Below are 12,806 nucleotides of genomic sequence, written 5' to 3'. Positions count from 1 at the left end.
CTTTTTTTTTGTAGCAACTGGTCTCCCTGTGTTGTCCAGGGTGGTCTCTAACTCCTGGCCTCAAGTGATCCTCCTGCCGTGGCCTTCCAAGCCACTGTGCCAGGCCTGAGCTTTGTTTCTTAATTGTTTTTCGTGTCCTAATTACATTAGGGAAAACCAGCAATGCCGTGTTTAGTGGTATTGTAGAAAGTGGCCATTTGTGCTCTTCTTAGTCTTTCCTTTTTGTCTTCCAAAATTTTCTGAAAATCTTTATTCTGCTAACGGCCCCCTCAGATTCTCTTTATTATGGTTTAGATTCTTTTTTTCTTTTTTTAAAATTTGAAATGGAGTCTCGCTATGTCTCCTAGGTTGGAGTGCAGTGGTGTCATCTTGGCTCACTGCAATCTCCACCTCAAGGGTTCAAGCGATCCTCCCGCCTCAGCCTCCCAAGTAGCTGGGAGTGTGTGTGCCACCAAGCCTGGCTAATTTTTTTTTTTTTTTTTTTTTTTGTATTTTTGGTAGAGACATGGTTTTGCTGTGTTGGTCAGGCTAGTCTCAAACTCCTGCCCTCAGATGATCTGCCCGCCTGGGCCTTCCAAAGTGCTGGGATTACAGGTGTGAGCCACCATTCCCTGCCAGGTTATTTTGTTTTGTTTTGTTTCGTTTTGTTTTGAGACAGAGTCTCACTCTGTTGCTCAGGCTGGAGTGCAGTGGCGCTATCTCGGCTTACTGCAACCTCCGACTCCTGGGTTCAAGTGATTCTCCTGCCTCAGCCTCTTGTGGGATTACAGGTGAGCACCACCGTGCCCAGCTAATTTTTGGATTTTTGGTAAGACGAGGTTTCACCATGTTGGCCAGGCTGGTCTTGAATGCCTGACTTTGTGATCCATCTGCCTCGGCCTTCCAAAGTGTTGGGATTACAGGCGTGAGCCACCGTGCCTGGCGGTTCTTTTACTTTTCTTCTTATCACTTTATTTATTTATTTATCTATCTATCTATCTATCTATCTATCTATCTATCTATTTGATGGAGTTTTGCTCTTGTCACCCAGACTGGAGTGCGGTGGTGCGATCTTGGCTTACTGTAACCTCCACCTCCTGGGTTCAAGTGATTCTCCTGCCTCAGCCTTCCGAGTAGCTGGGATTACAGGTACCCACCACCATGCTTGGCTAATTTTTTTGGTATTTTTAGTAGAGATGGGGTTTTGCCATGCTGGCTAGGCTAGTATCAAACTGGTGACCTCAGGTGATCCGCCTGCCTCAGCCTCCCAAAGTGCTGGGATTACAGGCGTGAGCCACCAACCAGGCCATCTTCTTATTTAAAAGGCATCTCAGAAAAGAGATAAACACATTGGCTTTGCCTGTCATTTAATTCATTATTCTGTTGAGACTGAAAATACTACACCACTCTCCTCCCTGCATTGAGATGCTGTGAAACTTCTTTCAGTTAGCTCACTGAATAAAAATACCTTACAATTCTGGGATTTATCTCTTCATGTCTCTTTTTAAAACTGAATTGTTGAGTATTGACAAAACATTTCCATCCTTTTTCAAAGACTGTAATTAGAATTTCTTTCTTTCTTTCTTTCTTTTTTTTTTGGTTTATGTTTTACCTAGAGCAATTAGTGTTTGAAGGAAAGTTTTTCCTCGGGTTGACCTGTATGTCAGAAACAAATAATAAATGAACATAAAATATTTTATGTATAAGCAGAATTTTCTTTTTAACCAAAAAGTATTTCAAATACTCGGCAAAGCAATAGTCGGTAGATGGGAGTAGATTGGAATAGATTGCTGAGAGTGAATTTATATATTGCTGTGGTTAGGGATGGTATATCCAGTTTGGTTAAATGCTCGGTGTAACCTGGGATCCAAAAGTGGTGGATGATAGAGCAATCTTTTTTTTTTTTGAGACGGAGTCTTGCTCTGTGGCCCAGGCTGGAGTGTAGTAGTGTGATCTTGGCTTACTGCAACCTCTGTCTCCTGGGTTCAAGCAATTCTCCTGCCACAGCCTCCCGAGTAGCTGGGATTACAGGCGCATGCCACTATGCCCGGGTAACTTTTTGTATTTTTAGTAGAGACAGGGTTTCACCGTGTTGGCCAGGCTGGTCTCGAACTCCTGACCTCGTAATTCGCCTGCCTCGGCCTCCCAAAATGCTGGGATTACAGGCATGAACCACCGTGCCCAGTCGATAGAGCAGTCTTTTTTTGTTGTCAGGATCACAAAACTGATGACATGCCCTCTTGCTTATAAAATTTAAATTTTTTTGGTAGTGTAATTGTGATAGGTTAGCTGCCCACTGAGCACAGCCAGTCAGTACTCTGAGACACCAGGTTGCAGCAAAGAAGGAGGTTTAATTGTAGGGTCCCCCAACAAGGAGGTGGGAGGAAACCTCTAATCTGTCTCCCCAGGGAGTTTGGAGTTGGGGCTTTTAAGGCTTTTGGAGTGGGCCAAAGTTTGGAGATCTCGAAGAGTTGTATGGTGAAGTCATGAAGTGGGGGATAAAGAAGCTGAATTCTTCTGATCTCGTTCCTCTATGGGGGCCTTTAAACTGGTTGCTGGAATTCACGGGGCCTGAAAAACCTCTTTTTTTTTTTTTTTGAGACGTAGTCTTGCTCTGTCTCGAAGACTGGAGTGCAGTGGCATGATCTCGGCTCTCTGCAACCTTTGCCTCCCAGGTTCAAGCAATTCTCGTACCTTAGCCTCCCAAGTAGCTGGGATTACAGCGGCCTGTCACCACGCCTGGCTAACTTTTTTGTGTTTTTAGTAGAGATGGGGTTTCACCATGTTGGCCAGGGTGGTCTTTAACTCCTGACCTCAAGTGATCTGCTTGCCTTGACCTCCCCAAGTGCTAGGATTACAGGCATGAGCCACCACGCCCGGCTAAAAACAATTTAAGTGATCCTTAAATAAAAGCCTTATGATTCTAATGTCAGAGATCCTGACTATGGGAACAGTGGGCTCCCCATACACTTGATCTCTGATATTAGAATCAAGGCTTTTGTCAGTATCTTGTGCTACATGACTTTCAATAGCAGAGAAGTGGGCCAAAGTGCAGCCTGATTAATACTTAATTGTAACTACATTTCTGGCCAGAACCTGCATGCAATTCTTGTCAACCTTGTGAGACAGTTGCAGTGGAGGTGGATTTGTAATATATGATTCAGAAACCAAAATATACAAACATGAAGTATACAATAAAATGTCTTACTCCTGCACAGTCCCCCCAGGTCTTCAGTGTTTTTAGAGTCTTAGGTGGACTTCCAGAGATATTCTATGCGTATAGAAGCAATGAGGTATATATGTTTGTATGTCTAAGTAAATTGTGGAGTAAATTATGATGCTTTTATATTGTGCTTTTGAAATGAAGTATCTTGGTGATAGGTCCATATTGGATCGTAAAGATCTGCCTCATTCTTTTTTATGACCTTATTATATATCTAATTTGTTTAATCCTAAGTAATGGATTTTTGTTTTTTTTTAGTCTTTTGCTGTTAAAAAATAATACTATAATGACTAAACTTGTGCCTAGGACATTTTACTTGTGTGATTGTGAGTGTAGCTGCAAAATTATACCAAGTAAAATAGTTGAAAATATCTTAATTTTTATTTTGTATTTATTTCTTCATATTTCTCTATTGGTCAAAGTAGGGAGGTTCAGCTGAAAGGATTTGTAAATTTAATTTATTGAGACCTTTTTGCTACTTTCAGAGAAAACAAACAATTTTTTATGGATATGTTTATTGAAAAATACATAGTAGTGCTAACTTTTAAGTATGTAAGTAATAAAATAGAACTCCACTGTGGATTATTAGTCTCTCTTCAGTTTGGCTGTGAATATTAAAAACTTATTTGGAATCTTTAAAATAATTGGTTTTCGTTGGCCGGGCGCGGTGGCTCAAGCCTGTAATCCCAGCACTTTGGGAGGCCGAGACGGGTGGATCACGAGGTCAGGAGATCAAGACCATCCTGGCTAACACGGTGAAACCCCGTCTCTACTAAAAATACAAAAAACTAGCCGGGCGAGGTGGCGGGCGCCTGTAGTCCCAGCTACTCCGGAGGCTGAGGCGGGAGAATGGCGTGAACCCGGGAGGCGGAGCTTGCAGTGAGCTGAGATCCGGCCACTGCACTCCAGCCTGGGTGACAGAGCAAGACTCCGTCTCAAAAAAAAAAAAAAAAAAAAAAAAAAAAAAAAAATAATAATTGGTTTTCTTCCTGCTCATTTCATTATGACAGCATTTTAAAGTATTAGGCTTTTATAATTTTTTTGGCAATCTATACATAAAATTTGAATTAGCCAAAAGGGTACTATTGATGCCTATAAGTAGTGCTCCTTAATAAATGAAGTTAACATGAGAAAGTTAGTGTGCTTAGGCTCATAAGATTGCTAGTAGTTGGGAGGCCGAGATGGGCGGATCACGAGGTCAGGAGATCAAGACCATCCTGGCTAACACGGTGAAACCCCGTTTCTTTTTTTTTTTTTTTTTTTGAGACGGAGTCTCGCTCTGTCGCCCGGGCTGGAGTGCAGTGGCCGGATCTCAGCTCACTGCAAGCTCCGCCTCCCGGTTTACGCCATTCTCTCGCCTCAGCCTCCCGAGTAGCTGGGACTACAGGCGCCCGCCATCTCGCCCGGCTAATTTTTTGTATTTTTTTAGTAGAGACGGGGTTTCACCGTGTTAGCCAGGATGGTCTCGATCTCCTGACCTCGTGATCCGCCCGTCTCGGCCTCCCAAAGTGCTGGGATTACAGGCTTGAGCCACCGCGCCCGGCCTGAAACCCCGTTTCTACTAAAAAATACAAAAAACTAGCCGGGCAAGGTGGCGGGCGCCTGTAGTCCCAGCTACTCGGGAGGCTGAGGCAGGAGAAGGGCATAAACCCGGGAGGTGGAGCTTGCAGTGAGCTGAGGTCCAGTCACTGCACTCCAGCCTGGGCGACAGAGCCCGTCTCAAAAAAAAAAAAAACAACAAAAAAAAAACAAGATTGCTAGTAGGAGGAAAAATCCTATCACAGCTTAACATAAAGTCTACATGTTTAGCATGCTCTTTTTGGAAAATGTGTATTTATACTATTTGAATTAACCGCTTAACCACTTTAAGGGCTGAAGTAGTTTTCTTCAACCAGAATCACAATGCACAAGAGCATTTGGGTTAGATGCAAAGTATATCCTATGTATTGTCTCAAGTACTTGTGTGCGTGTTTTTTTGATTTTCTATTTTTGTGGCTACATAGATGTATATATTTATGTGGTACATGAGATATTTTGACACAGGCATGTGATGCATAATAATCATATCTTGAAATATATCTGTCCCCTCAAGCGTTCATACTTTGTGTTACAAACAATCCAGTTATACTCTTTTAGTTATTTTATATTATTATTTTTTGAGATGGAGTCTCCCTTAGTGACCCAGGCTGCTGTTTTGTACCTATTAACCATCCCCAACCTCCCCCTCAAGTACTTGTGTTCCACATGTTGTGGAACCTTTGAAGGATTTTCCTGGTGGTCAGAGCTATTCATTTGCCAGCTTGTCCTGGAGAGGAGGATCTTTCCAATAGGTATTGCCTTTTTGGAACATTTCACTTTCTCATTTCACTTCCTCCTATAAGAGGGAAGAGTGGTATCAAGAGGTGGATATTTTTCCTCCTTGATTCCTCCTTGACAGTTTTTTTCATATTTGTCATCAAATATTCAGAATTATGGTGTCTTTGCTATGCTGCACATCCCATGGATGGAATGAGCATCTCACAACACAATTTGTCAATCATTTTTCTTCAGAAATTGATTAATTGATTTTATTGAGCCCAAACTTCTCATTTTGGCTTTTCATTCTTCTACTTTATCTACACAAACAGATGTTTCAGGGTTGTGTGTGTGGCTTCTTTTAATTTTTATTTGTGAGCATCTGTTAAAGCAGTATTAATAACATCATATATCTTTGAACAGAAATATTTAAAGATTTCCAGATTTATTTCTCTTTGTCCTCCTCTTTTTTTTTTTTTTTTGAATAATATAGCTGGGTGCGGTGGCTCATGCCTGTAATCCCAGCCCTTTGGGAGGTGAGGTGGGTGGATCACGAGGTCAAGAGATTGAGACCATCCTGGCCAGCTGAGTATGGTAGTGCGCACCTGTAGTCCCAGCTACTTGGGAGGCTGAGGCAGGAGAATCGCTTGTACCCAGAAGTCAGAGGTTGCAGTGAGCCGAGGTTGCACCACTGCATTGCAGCCTGGAGACGGAGTGAGACTCTGTCTCAAAAAAAAAAAAAAAAAAGCAGAGGTCCAGGGTCAGGTTTGATGGCTCACGCCTATAATCCCAGCACTTGCGGGGCCAAGGAGGATCGCTTAATCCTAGGAGTTTTAGACCAGTCTGGGCAACATGGTGAAACCCTGTCTCTACAACAAATACAAAAGTTAGCAGGCCTGGTGGCTCATGCCTGTAGTCCCAATTACTCGGAAGACTGAGGTGGGAGGATCACTTGAGCCCAGGAGGTGGAGGCTGCAGTGAGCTGAGATCACGCCACTGCACTCTGGCCAGGGTGACAGCAAGATCCTGTCTCAAAAAAAGTCCATAAGAAATCATATTCTTTCACTTAATATATGCAATCTCAAATGTTTGTTACCAAGATATAATTAAGAAAACCATAGTTTTCTTAATGTAGAGCAGTGATTCTCAACCAGGAGTGATACTGTATCCCAGGGACATTTGACAATTTTGACAGTTTTGGCTCTAACAAATGGATGAGGGAGTGCTACTGTCATCCACTGCATAGAGGCCAGGGATGCTGCTAAACATCCTACAGTGCATGAGACAGCCTCCACAACAAAAAATTATCTGACCCAAAATGTCTACCATTGGTGCCAAGGTTGAGAAAACGTGATACACAGAGTTATTGTACATAATCCTTACTCCCTTGGTGTTGTATTCATGCAAATTTATGTATTTTAATTAGGATTTTCTCTTTATTAGTCTGTTCTCAACACTGCTGTAGAACTGCCCGAGACTGGGTAATTTATAAGGAAAAGAGTTTTAATTAACTCACAGTTCTGCATGGCTGTGGAAGTCTCAGGCAACTTACATTCATGGTGGAAGGGGAAGCAGGCATGTCTTACTTGGCGGCAGGCGAGAGAGAGAGAGAAGCGAGAGGAGAAGGAGGAACTGTCAAACATGTATAAAACCATCAGATCATGTTGAGAACTCACTATCATGAACAGCATGGGGGAAATCAGCACCCACTGGGTCCCTCCCTCGACACGTGAGGATTATGGGGATCACAATTCAAGATGAGATTTGGGTGGGGACACAGAGTCAAACCATATCACCCCCTTTCATTTTAAATTTAAATTTTGTTACTTTTTAAAAGTATATGGATATGGCTGTCTAATAATATCCAGGGCAGTCATTTGCTTGGTTCCCACTCTGTAGTCATTTTCAACTCCTCTCGATGGTGGCTTCTGCATTTATACTGTTCTTATATTCCGACTATTAATTTTTCAGTTTTAGGAATTTACCTTTACTTCTCTCTTCCCTATTCCCTTTGCCTTCTGTTTTTAATATTATTACAACTTTTATTTAACTTAGTAAACAATCTTCGTGTTTTATGAACATGTCAGTATTATGTATTCTTTCTTGTATAAACTTTTGTTTTCCATGGAGTTTATTATGTTTTACCTTTGTCTTTTGATTAAGTCTTCTAACAATGTAAAAGTTTTTGTTCTCATATCCAAAAATATTTCTCACACTTGGCCAATGATTTTAGACATAGAATTCTGGTTTGGAAATCACTTCCCTCAGAATTTTGAATCTGTGCTATTCTGTTTTATGCGGTTGCTGTTGAGAAATCTAATCTTCTGAAACCATTTTGCATCTTTGATCTTTATTTTTTTATTTGGTTGTTCATTGTGTTCATTGTATTAAGTGCTGTAAAAACTGTCTACTCACTGCTTTACCAATCCCAGAACCTAATATTTTGCCATTGTTCTTTATACGAAGAAATGTTAAGAATCTGTAGTTTGGGCCGGGCAAGTTGGCTCACGTCTGTAATCCCAGCACTTTGGGAGGCCGAGGCGGGTGGATCACCTGAAATCAGGAGTTCGAGACTAGCCTGGCCAACATGGTGAAACCCCGTCTTTACTAAAAATACAAAAATGAGCTGGGTGTGATGGCAGGCATCTGTAATCCCAGCTACTTGGGAGGCTGAGTCAGGAGGATTGCTTGAACCCAGGAGGTGGAGGTTGCAGTGAGGTTGAGATCATGCCACTTGCACTCCAGCCTGGGCAACAGAGTGAGACTCTGTCTCAAAAAAAAAAAGAATCTAGAGTTTGTGGCAAATGTAAGACTTGTAAAGCCAATGAGAAAAATGTCTTTCTTTAATGAAGCAATAATACCGTTTGTTGAACAAGGCAAGTTTAATGTCAAAGTCTGCATCTATAGGAATATTTTTTTTCCAAGACAGAGCCTCACTCTGTCACCCAGGCTTGAGTGCAGTGGCATGATTTTGGCTCACTGCACCTCCTCCTCCCAGGTTCAAGCAATTCTTGTGCCTCAGCCTCCTCAGTAGCTGGGATTACAGGCTTGTACCTCCACACCCAGCTAATTTTTTATATTTTGGTAGAAACGGAGTTTCACCATGTTGCCCAGGCTGGTCTTGAACTACACCTGAGCTCAGGCATTCTGCCGGCCTCAGCCTCATAGAATGCTAGGATTACAGGCGTGAGCCAAGGCACCCGACCAGGAATGGTTTTTTAAGTTTAGTGAACCTAAAGACCACCTGGTGATGTTTGTTAATCATGTAGATTCCTGGACCCATCCCAAGCTATTGAAATTCAGTAAGTCTGGTATGGCACTAAGATATCTGCACTTTTGTAAGTGGGTAGTCACCGCTTCAGTTGTATCAAGGTAAAAGAAAGTTTGGGCCGGGTGTGGTGGCTCATGTCATTAATCCCAGCCTTTGGGAGGCCAAGGTGGGAGGATCGCTTGAGCCAGGGAGTTTGAGAGCAGCCTGGGCAACATAGCAAAACTCTGTCTCTACAAAGAATAAAAAAAATTAGCTCTGCATGGTGGCACACACCTGTAGTCCCAGCTACTGGGGAGGCTGAGGTGGGAGGATTGATTGAGTCCAGGAAGTTGAGGCTGTAGTAGCTGTGATTATGCCTCTGCACTCCAGCCTGGGTGACAGAGCTAGATCCTTTCTCAAAACAAAACAAAATAAGAAAGTCTACAGACGGGGGAAATGACCACTAATTTAAACTTCCTTCTCTTTCTTTCCTTTTTTTTTTTTTTTTGAGATGGAGTTTTGCCCTGTCACCAGGCTGGAGTGCAGTGGTGCGATCTTGGCTCACTGCAATCTCTGGCTCCCGGGTTCAATCGATTCTCCTGCCTAAGCCTCCAGTAGCTGGGACTCAGGCGTGTGCTACCACTCCCAGCTAATTTTTGTGTTTTTAGTAGAGACAAGGTTTTACCATGTTGGCCAGGCTGGTCTCGAACTCCTGATCTCATGACCCGCCCGCATCAACCTTCCAAAGTGCTGGGATTGCAGACATGAGCTACTGCGCCCGGCCCTCCTCTTTCGTTTATACAGATATGTACTAGCTTTAGATAAAAGAAATATATAACCTGTGTGCACATTTTTACATATGTTTTTCAGTCTGTAGGATTATATGGGACATACCCTTAAGCAACTAGCAGATGCCAGGCTGATCAGCACTTGATGTTGAACGTGTGACTGTTTTGTCATAATTATTTATTCACATGTCTTTGTGTCCCAGCACCCTGCGCAGTCTCTGAAAGAGATTATACTTTGAAAACCCTTTTGAATGATCTGTGGGAAAGTAGATTTTCTTTATAGCAATTGTGTACTCCTTTGTGGTTCTGTGTAGAAAAGTAGTACGGGTGATTATATGGGCCTGGAGTGATCTTTGTGTTGTAGTCTTTGATATACTTCATATCATGCTTCGGTATCTTTATTATTTAAGGATTAAAATATCATACATGACACATGATTATATTCATTGCTTGAGACTCAGTATAAATTGCCTGTGGTATCTGTATACAGAATTTGATAATAGTTCCTTTAGGTTGGGGTTAGCTTAAAATTTACCATGTTTTTATCTATGAGCCAAGATTTGTTTGGCATAAAGGAAACTAACGCTTTAAATCTCTTTTTAAACCACTTTTATCAACAACTCTTGGCATGGTAATATATGTGTTAATTACATATTCATATTTACTTCATAAAATAATTCTGACTCAACCTCTTTGTTAGCTGTTAATATATGTACATGAAAATTTTAAATGTTAGCTTTTCATTTTTAATTTGGGGAGATGTACAATATAGCTATATTAAAGAAAAATTTAAAACTTAGATCACTTACTATCCTTTCATCTTTGTATAAAAACTACATTTCCAAAAAGATTTTATATTTCATTATAACCCATGTTTCCTTATTTCCTAATATAATTATGAAAATAAAGGTTTTATAATTTAAAATCTTTTGTTATTTCAGACCATATGGAAGAGACTTTTAAAGTATGCTATATTGTTTGTTTGAATTTTCAGTGTCTCTTTTTTTTTTTTTTTTTTTTGAGGAGGAGTCTTGCTCTGTCGCCCGGACTGGAGTGCAGTGGCGGGATCTCAGCTCACTGCAAGCTCCGCCTCCTGGGTTTACGCCATTCTCCTGCCTCAGCCTCCCTAGTAGCTGGGACTACAGGCGCCTGCCACCTCGCCCGGCTAGTTTTTGTATTTTTAGTAGAGACGGGGTTTCACCGTGTTCGCCAGGATGGTCTCGATCTCCTGACCTCGTGATCCGCCCGTCTCGGCCTCCCAAAGTGCTGGGATTACAGGCTTGAGCCACCGCGCCCGGCCCTTCCGGTGTCTCTTAAACCCTTAAAAGTCAAGTGACTATTAAAGACAGTGGTATTGGCTAGGCCCAGTGCAGTAGTGTTTATAACCAGTTACAGATTTCTTTGTTTATTCTCCACTATCACTGTTTCACTTGACTAGCCTTAAAAAAAAGTTCCTATTAAAATAAAATTGAGCAGGTTTTACTCCTCCCCATTAAAACAAACAAAAGTGACTTTGGAGAACTTATTTTTTTTTAAAAGGGGACGTTATTTTTTTCTAGGTGATTAAGTATCAAATGTTAGAAATACTGCTTTGTCAGCTGTTAATGAGGGGAAAAAAGTAAGCAAAAACTATTTTTAGAAACCCCATTTATTAAGCATATTGCATGTGTGAGCACATATTCACAGGTCATAGATATTCTGTGGCAGTTGTAGATGTGCTAATGGCAGCAGAGCAATTTCCCTAGTTGCAATTCCGTCTGTTAAGAGAACATATCAGGTAATTGTTGCCTTTTCTTTTTTTTTGAGATGGGGTCTTGCTCTTTTGGCCAGGCTGGAGTTCGATGGTGCAAATACAGTTCACTGCACCCTAGACCTCCTGTGCTCAAGCAGTCCCCCAACCCCGAGTAGCTGGGACTATGCCCTGCTGATTTTATTTTTTAAATTTTTAGTAGAGTTGAGATCTTGCTGTGTTTTCCAGCCTGGTCTCAAACTCCTGGGCTTCAAGTGATTCTCGGCCTCCCAAAATGTGGAGATAACAGGTGGGAGCCAGGCCCAATTGTTGTCTTTTCAGTGTTGCTATGTGTGCTAAAGTGATGTTAATTTTTTTTGCTTCACTAATCTACTTGAATAAAATGTTAGAAAAAAAGAAAACTTTTATAAACACTTCTAGTAACCATGTTAGAGATTTGAGATGCTCTCAAAGAGAGCTTTCTAACCTGCAGTGATTACCAGAAAAAGACATTTTTATAAGGGGATTTTTTTTTTTTAATTTAAAGAGTATATAATTGCAAAATGTTTAGCAAACTGTAACTTTTGACCAATGTGTTTTCACTTTTAGTATTTTATTTTGCTTTTGGTAATTTTTTTCTTTGAATTGTATTTCACTCTGGTGATCCAACAGCAAGCTTTTCTAGCTTTTCTTTTCTTTCTTTCTTTCTTTTTTTTTTTTTTGAGATGGAGTCTTACTCTGTCACCTGGGCTGGAGTGCAATGGCATGATCTCGGCTCACTGCAACCTCTGCCTCTCGGGTTTAAGCGATTCTCCTGCCTCAGCCCCCTGAGTAGCTGGGATTATCGGCATGTGCCACTATGCCCGGCTAATTTCTAACGTCTCACTTAATATATATGTGATATCTTTGTTTTTGCATATTGGCTTTTGGAGATGTCTTAATTTTTGTTTAGAAAATCAAATGATCTTATGACATTTTAAAGAAACATTGTGAGCTCTGACCAGTATTTGTAACTGGAATAATCTTCAAAATGCTCCTGTCAGATTTGTATTAGCTATACTGATTTTTTTAGGCTGGTTAGGATCATTTTGAAAGTGCTTGTAATAAATGCCTCTACCTACATAGCCTCAATTTTTCTCAGAGTCTAGACAAGCCTTATAAAAATAGACATTAGTTTCCAAACTCAGATCAAACGTAAGTGCTGTCAGACCGCAAGGTCCGTGGATCTGTCAATGTTTATTTTGCCCCTTGCTCTATAGAAAGCTCCATGTGTTGAAATTTTAACTAGTTTTTAGAGTCATCTCAATAAAGATGAATTAGTTGTATCCTGATATGAATGTGTATTATTTCTAGGTTCTTTTTTTTTTTTTTTTTTTTTGAGACGGAGTCTTGCTCTGTCGCCCGGGCTGGAGTGCAGTGGCCGGATCTCAGCTGACTGCAAGCTCCGCCTCCTGGGTTTACGCCATTCTCCTGCCTCAGCCTCCCGAGTAGCTGGGACTACAGGCACCCGCCACCTCGCCCGGCTAGTTTTTTGTATTTTTT

General features: G+C 41.3%; 1 protein-coding gene across 10 annotated transcripts in view; it reads left to right on the top strand.

Moving 5' to 3' along the window:
• MTA3 (metastasis associated 1 family member 3) overlaps positions 1 to 12,806 on the top strand; it is a 193,920-nt gene that overhangs the window by 63,273 nt on the left and 117,841 nt on the right. The gene's annotated exons all lie outside the window — the stretch shown is intronic.

This window comes from Trachypithecus francoisi, unplaced genomic scaffold (assembly GCF_009764315.1).
Source record: "Trachypithecus francoisi isolate TF-2019V2 unplaced genomic scaffold, Tfra_2.0 Lachesis_group17, whole genome shotgun sequence".
Lineage (NCBI taxonomy): Eukaryota > Metazoa > Chordata > Mammalia > Primates > Cercopithecidae > Trachypithecus > Trachypithecus francoisi.
The sequence above is the reverse complement of the archived record's forward strand: the minus strand, read 5'-3'. Positions and strand labels throughout refer to the sequence as shown.